General features: G+C 43.1%; 1 long non-coding RNA gene across 1 annotated transcript; it reads right to left on the bottom strand.

Annotated features, from left to right (window-relative positions):
- Positions 1-727: 727 nt before the first annotated feature.
- On the bottom strand, positions 728-3,884 carry LOC106885692. Its single transcript, XR_001411476.1, has 3 exons — positions 3,764-3,884; positions 1,282-1,428; positions 728-878 (listed from the first exon to the last, which is right to left on the bottom strand). It is a non-coding gene; the product is annotated as an uncharacterized LOC106885692 (long non-coding RNA).
- Positions 3,885-7,496: the final 3,612 nt, after the last annotated feature.

Raw genomic sequence — 7,496 nt, 5'->3', positions numbered from 1 at the left:
AATTGTTGTACCCTAGAACGCAACCCTCCATGAGTGACGCTCTTCCTCTAGACCTCATTTTTGAGGTGCTAAAATGCATGTGTTTGGTTTGCCACTCTGTACTATGGAAGAGGAGCTGCCTGGATCACTCATGCAATTTATATTTTAGGCTGATTTCCAGAAAGACTGACAGCTCTGCTTTCTTCTAAATCTGTGGTGTGCCCTGCCTGATGATCTAAGTCTGCATGCCAGCCTTCAGACCTGTCTGCTATCTGAGTCTTACACAACTGCCAACAGCCACAGCAGCTTGGATGCCCCCAGCCTTGTTTACCTTGTGCGAGGCCAAGGCTAAATGAATCATCATGCTTTTCTTAGGGAATGCAATTTTTTTTTTTCCCCTTTCAGGACAGCTTGGTTCACACCGTTCTGAAGGAGAGATGGCTTCCACGGTTGACTGAACTGTGTGTTGAGACAAAATGTCATGGTTAGATCCTCACCCGGTGAAGCTCCTGCTCTTGCAGTGGCTGTGCCCATGGTGGGAGCGTGGTGGGTGCTCCAGTCCCAGGGGCAAAGGAGCTCCTGTTTCCGGTCTTGATGAAATTTGAGCTTTGCTGAATATAGTTCTGCAGCTCCAGTCACTCTTGCTCGGGTTGTTTGGTCAGGAAGGAAAAGGAAAAATTAAAAATACCTAAACAAAACCAAAACTTCCACCATCAAAACCAGCTTCTAATTTCTCCTCCTAGCAACACACACAGTGGAAAACTCAAGCCAGTGGGAGTTCTGGTATGCCTCTGCTAACCACCATAGGCGGTATGGATGCCTCGGGCTAGGGCTGAGCACCCGAGTGTGCCCACGCAGCCTGATCTGAGCTCCTCTCCCAGGCCAACAGAAGCAGAGCCCTGTGAACATGATGAGGAGCTGCAATTAGTAACTCCCCCATCAACACGGGGAATTCACGCCAGTGCAACACTACGTGGAGGCAGTGGCGCTTTTCCAGACCCTGTTAGCACAGGCACCTCTGCACCACACCTTGTCTTGTGGTTAAGATGCGCCTGAAGGTGCCGAGGTGCCAGTTTAAAGACAAATGAGTAGATGTGAACTGAAATCAATGACAGGAAGCCTCCGAGGCTCAGGCCGCTCTGAAAAATCTGACTGTAGGTACATCTGCAATGGTATATACATCCCCACATGCCTCTGAAAATGGTCAGTGTTCAGAATACCTGTGCGTATGTATATTTAATGGACTATAGCAGAAAAGTATCTCATTGTTCAGAGGTTTTTCCCTCTCCTCCTTTCTCTTACCTGTTGAAACAAAGCTCTGGCCATTGACATGTGTCTGCAGTGTCTTGCCACCTGGACTGGACTGCCACCTTCTGTGTATGTTTAGGAATGTTCAGCTTCCACAGGGATGGCTGGCTCTAGATTCCTTGTCCTGAGTGGGAGGGAAGGCTGTAACACAGATTGGAAAAGGAATGTAACTGGGGGTGTGGAAGACAGAAACCAGCTCAACTTTTTCAAAGGATTCTTAAATACTAACCGTAAAAGCGTAGAATGAGTTGGAAGGGGCCTTAAAGATCATCTAGTTCCAACTCCCATGCCATGGGCAGGGACACCTCCCGCTAGACCAGGTTGCCTAAAGCTCATCCAACTTGACCCTGAATACTTCCAGGGATGGGGTATCCACAACTTCCCTGGGCAACCAGTTGTAGTGTCTCACCACCCTCACAGTAAAGGAAGTCTTCCTAATGTCTCCTCTAACTCTACTCTCAGTTTAAAATCATTGCTCCTTGTCCTGTCACAACAGACCTTTACTGAAAAGTTGTTCCTCATTTTTCTTATAAGCCCCCTTTAGGTACTGGGAAGCCACTATAAGGCCTCCCTGAAGCCTTCTCTTCTCCAGGCTGAACAGCCCAACCTTCTCAACCTTTCTTCAGAAGAGAGGTGTTCTAGCCCAGTGACCATTTTTGTGGACCTGCTTCAACAAGTCAATGTCTGTCTTGTGCTAGCACTAAGCTGTAAATGCTACCCACAATGATAACGTAGGAAAAAGCCAACAAGCCCCCAAAAGAGTTGACTGTGCTATTGTGTGTAGTTTTTTCTTTGGCTTCTCTGGTAGACAAAGTGTCAAGAAGTGGTGACTTACATGAAAAGATCAGTCTCTTGAATGTAGTATACATCAATGCAATACTATTTTAGGAATTTCACAACTGCAGATTGGAGACTATTTTGTAGTATTCATCTTGGTAAATATTTTGTTGCCCTGGTGTGCATTACAAGAAGAGGGCTTAGAGTTGAAAACTTTCTACTGCTTTTTCTCCCTTTCTAGAAAATAACTTCCTGATTTCTCTAGAAGGAGAAAATCTGTTCTGATCTTGACCTTAAGGTTACTTACATTTGTATTATAAAGTTAAACTCAAAACAATAGCAAGCTGTTTGATTTCATGAGAACTGAAATCTATAGCTGTGCGGTTTCACTGCTCAATCTGTTTTAGTCTACTGGAAAAATACTTGTCAATTTTGTTTTCAAAGAGGCAAACTTGTCTGGTATGAGCTGGCTCTGGAGGAGCCTGAATTCTAAGTTTGCACAGAGGTACAAGAAATTTGACTTCATGACATCAGTTGCTTTGTACTTTTCCGAGGTGACTCTCTTTTACCCCCATTCTCCCTGCATTACCTTGGTAAGTACAGATTCTTCTTCTGAAGAGAAAAGCTATCAAAAATAAAAATAGATTTTAAAATGGAATATTTTTTTAAAATACCCTGCTGTATGGACTGGTATGTACCTCTGTAGTTGTGTGGTTTTTTTCTTATTTAATCTAATATAGAACTTTCATCAAAACTCAAAGGCAACAAGTTCATCTGAAATCTGTTTGTACAACAGTATCTTGTTATCCTCTTTTTCAAAATCCACAAACAATTGTCACAGAAACCGCGGTGACTCAGCTCTTGGGCAAATCCTCCTAATTGGTTACTTGCCCTTTTACTTGTCTTTTCTCTCTTGCACCACTTGATTTCTTCGCTAGCTGCAAACTGAGACCTCAAGTCTTGTGCAGCGCTGACTTTGTGGTTGTGTGCTTGCTGCTCAGTATAATGGGACTCCTTACCTTCCTCGCGCTGGGGCTTGTAGCTGCTGTTACACGTTGTCAGTTTGTAAACAGTGACCATTCAGAACCTGCAGCTACACAGGGTTTCGGTTTTGGTGTGACTAGTATGCGGCATGTCTTGTCCGAGCTTTTTCTTTTGCTCAGCTGCCGTTTGGAGGCAGTAAGTGGGATTATTTTCAGCCCAGTGTTCATTCTCTGAACTTCCCTAAACTGAAACTGCCCGTCTGTCGGTGTGTCAGTTTAATGACTAAAGAAAAGCAAAAAAGAGGAAGAGCAGAAATAAAGGCAAAACTGTATCCAGTGCGTAAATTAGTTGGAGATGCCTTCTAGGTTGTCAGGTGAAAGCTGACTTTTTTTTTTGCCGGCAGCCTTAGCCTCACTTCTCATTTTGCAGCCTAAGCATACCCCAGCTGGCAGCCAGCAAAGAGGAGTGGAGTTCACAGCCAAAATGTTTTAACTGGAAAACCCCTCAGTCTGTATTTTTCCTCTCCAGCAAGCTGCCACTTACAACAACAAAAAAATAAAAACTGAAACAAACCCAGATTGTTTCTTTTCCATTTTTCTCACGTCCACATCAGCTGAAGCAATTCTAAAAGACCTTAGCAAAAAAGCTGTAGCCCAGATACTGCAGTTTTAACTCTTTCTAGGGCACAAGACAGAAAACTTGATCTCTTACTTACCAGTGTGGGATCTCTCGGTATCCTGCCTGAATGTGCTGAGATTGAAATGTGCTGCTGCAAGGAGCTTCTGCCTTGAATGAGGAAGTGCTGAAGCGGGGCAGGATGTGGAGCAATGACTCAGATATCAAAGGCTGGGTTTCTTGATTAGCTGGAGAATAAAAGGAATTATTGACAGTGCTCACTGTAGTGTGCTCAGCTGACGTAAGGACTTGCTAGCTGCTACTTTACCAATAGTAAAAGCTTGGATGTTTCACTGTTTTTTCATCCTTTCATGAGCTTTAGATACTTAGAATAATGCAATATTCTGGTATTGCAGTGCTTTTGAGGAGGACTTTCTATCTTTTGTCTAATAAAACATATGTCCCTGTCAAGAAGCATTTCTTTGCATGAATATGCCACTTGAAGATGTTCAGAGTAAGGATTTGCCTAATGCTTCTAAAACAACTCTTGCCTCTTAGCTCAACCAGGGACTTCAAACTTTGCTTGGTTCTTTCCTTTAGGAAAATATAATAATTAAAAAACAAAACCAAAAACAAACAATCAAAACCACCAAAACAAACCCCAACATATCTGCTCTGAAATTAGTTTTAACTTACATTCATATATTTAGTGTTCTATTCACCTGAACACAGAGGCTACTGCTTGCAGTTTCTAAGCATAACTTTCCAAAATCAGCATTATCAACAGAGCTCTGTCTCTTGTTTGCTCTGCAATCAAGCACTGCTGTTTCAGTGGCTCTCTGGTTTTGATGTGTGGGAACTGAGCAATGTTTACCTCTTATGTTTTCAGCCAACCATGGTGGAAGCTTTTCTTTTTCTCCTTGCTTGCATCTTGCTGAGATGTCGTCTTGGGTGTGGGTGCCTGGCATGCTCTGCTATGTCACTTCATAAAGGAATTTAAGCTTTCTTTCTATGGGTATTTGCTAGCATGGCCATTGCTTCACTGAAGTTTTGTTGCACATAATTGAATAATTGTGTAGCTCAGCAATTTCACATCAGAAATGGAAAAGTATATTAAGTGGATTCTGTTCAACTCTTGTCTTTAAGCTACCAGTTTGAGTAGTCTTTCTTGTGTTGAATTGAATCCTTCTGGTATCTCCCTTTATTTTAAGAAGTGTGTTTGTATGTACACACCTATGATGTACTGTTAGTGTTGAACTTTTCATTCTATAAACATGCTGTAAAAGGGATAACGATTGTTTCAAAGTAATTAGGATTCCAAACACTGTTGTCATTCATCTCAACCTCTCCTCCGCTTGGGTTAAGCAGAGAGATAGCTATTTAATCATGCTAGATGAAGTTAAATATTGGTATTTAACACTTGTGTACAAAAATTGCTTAGAGTAAGTCTGAATTTTTTAGAATTAAGCCAGAAGTTGATTTCCTAGAGTTTCTTTAATTATTTGTTTCATTATGCTAGAAAACAAACACCACCACCACCCCCGTCTTAATGGTTTGAGAAGTAACACTTGACAAATTAGTCAGCTTCATGGGAGTATTTCAGCAATATACAGCTGCTCACTCAAACGATGCAGTAATGCAATTGCTCAGTCTCTCCTGTGACGGTGATGATCCTGAGTGTTTTCTGAGGCACTTCACTTCTGCAAAGCTTTGAATGCCTGATGCAATTCACATTAGGTGGGTGCTAAGGCAGCACTGAAGAAAACAATTCTGAGTTCAGAGAAGTTATTCTCTGTCTAGCACTGAAGCACAAAAGTGGAAGGTTTTCAAGAGTGAAATTCCTGATGAAGTACAAAAACCACCTATGGCTGCATTAATGTAATGAGAAAAATGTATTGGGTTTTTTTCCCCATGCTCTTCTGAAAACTCCTTTCTTGATAGGATGCTGCTGAGAAGGGAATGATCATCTCCCTCCATCTGCTGGGGTTAGTTTGCCTAATGAAGCCCAGGACAGAATTAGTTGTCTTTGCCCCAAGGGCACATTTCTGGCTTATATTCAAATTGTTGCACACCAGAGCACCCCCAGGGTCCTTTCCACAAAGCTGCTTCCAAGCTGTGTGACCCCCGGCATGTATTGGTGTGTGGGGCTGTTCCTCCCCAGCTGCAGGACTTTGTGCTTCCCCTTGTTGAACTTCATGAGGTTCCTGGTAGCCCACTTTTCCATCCTGTTGAAGTCCATCTGGATGGCAGCACAACCCTCTGGCTTATCAGCCACTCCTCCCAGTTTTGCATCATCAGCAGACTTGCTGAGGGTACACTCTGTCCCATCATCCAGATCATTATTGAAGGTCCTGAACAGAACAGGACCCAGTATTGACCCCCACTACTAGTTATTGGTCTCTAACTAAATTGTGTTACTGATGACCACACTCTGGGCTAGGCCGTTCAGCCAGATTGCAATCCACCTCGCTGTCTGCTCATCCAGCCCGTACTTCATCAGCTTGTCTATGAGGACTGTATGGGGGACAGTGTCAAAAGTCTATGTAGACAATATCCACTGCTCTCCCTTTGCCTACCATGCCAGTCATTTCATCACAGAAGTTTATCAAGTTGGTGAATCCATGCTGATTATTCCTGATGACTTTCCTGTCCTTCGTGTGCCTGGAAATGGTTTCCAGGTTTAGTTGCTCTATACCTTTCCCAGTTATCCAGATGAGGCTGAGTGGCCTGTAGTTGGATCCTCTGGATCCTCTTTCTTGCTTTTCTTGAAGGTAGGAGTGGCATTTACTCTCCTTCAGTCCTCTGGCACTTCTCACAGTTGCCATGATCATTCTGAGAGTGGCCTCGCAATGACATCTGCCAGCTCCCTCTGCACTCATGGGTGCATCCTGCCAAGGCTCTTAGACTTATGTTTGTTCAGTTTGCTTAAGTACTGTCTCACCTGATTCTCTTCCATTAAGAGTATATCTTCCTTGCTCCAGACTTTCCCCCATCTCTGGAACTTGGGATTCTTGAAGGCTGGTCTTGCTATTAGAGAAAGGTAAAGAAGGCATTCAGTGTGTCAGCCTCTTCCGTGTCCTGTGTAACCAGGTCACCCATCTCCTTCAGCAGCGGGACCACATTTTCCCTAGTCTTCCCTTCCTTTTGTCTCCTATGTACATATAGAAGTCTTTCTTGTTGTCTTTGACATTCCTGACTGGATCCAATTCCAAGTGGACTGTGACTTTCTTAGTCATGTTTCTGTGTGCTCAGACGCAGACGGTGTCTCTTTATTCTTTCTAGATTACCCACCCTTGCTTCCACCCTCTATATGGTTCTTTTTTGTGTCTGAGTTTTGCCAGGAGCTCTTTGTTCATCCATACAGGCTTCTTGGCTTTTTGTTTTTCTTCTTACATTGGTTAGTGTGGACTGAACACAGAACATAAATATGTTGAGACAAGCTACCAAGCTGACATCAAATCCTTGGGCTGGTTCATGTACTGCAGGCCATTGCCTAATGCCTTGCTGGTTTTCAGTCCCTGGGGTTGCTCACTTCAGTGTTTGGAGGCATTCAAATAATCAGTAGTTTTTTCATGCTGCTTTTAGGCTGTATAAATGTGCTTTCTTTTCTTTCTTCTTCTCTCTCCCCTCCCCTCCCACCAATGCTGTATCATGCATATTTGCTCAAAGGCTTCCAAAAGAAGCAAAATGCGGTCATCTTTTCCATGGAATACAGCAGTCCACTTCAGCCAACTTCCTAGCTTTGTTACAAAACACAGTTCCCTAGATGTCTGCTAATTCAAACATTACGAATTGAATGCTTTCCAAATTCAAAGCCAGACTGTTTTAACTAC

The sequence above is a fragment of the Calidris pugnax genome, unplaced genomic scaffold, assembly GCF_001431845.1.
Source record: "Calidris pugnax isolate Ruff unplaced genomic scaffold, ASM143184v1 scaffold25, whole genome shotgun sequence".
NCBI classification, from domain to species: domain Eukaryota; kingdom Metazoa; phylum Chordata; class Aves; order Charadriiformes; family Scolopacidae; genus Calidris; species Calidris pugnax.
The sequence above is the reverse complement of the archived record's forward strand: the minus strand, read 5'-3'. Positions and strand labels throughout refer to the sequence as shown.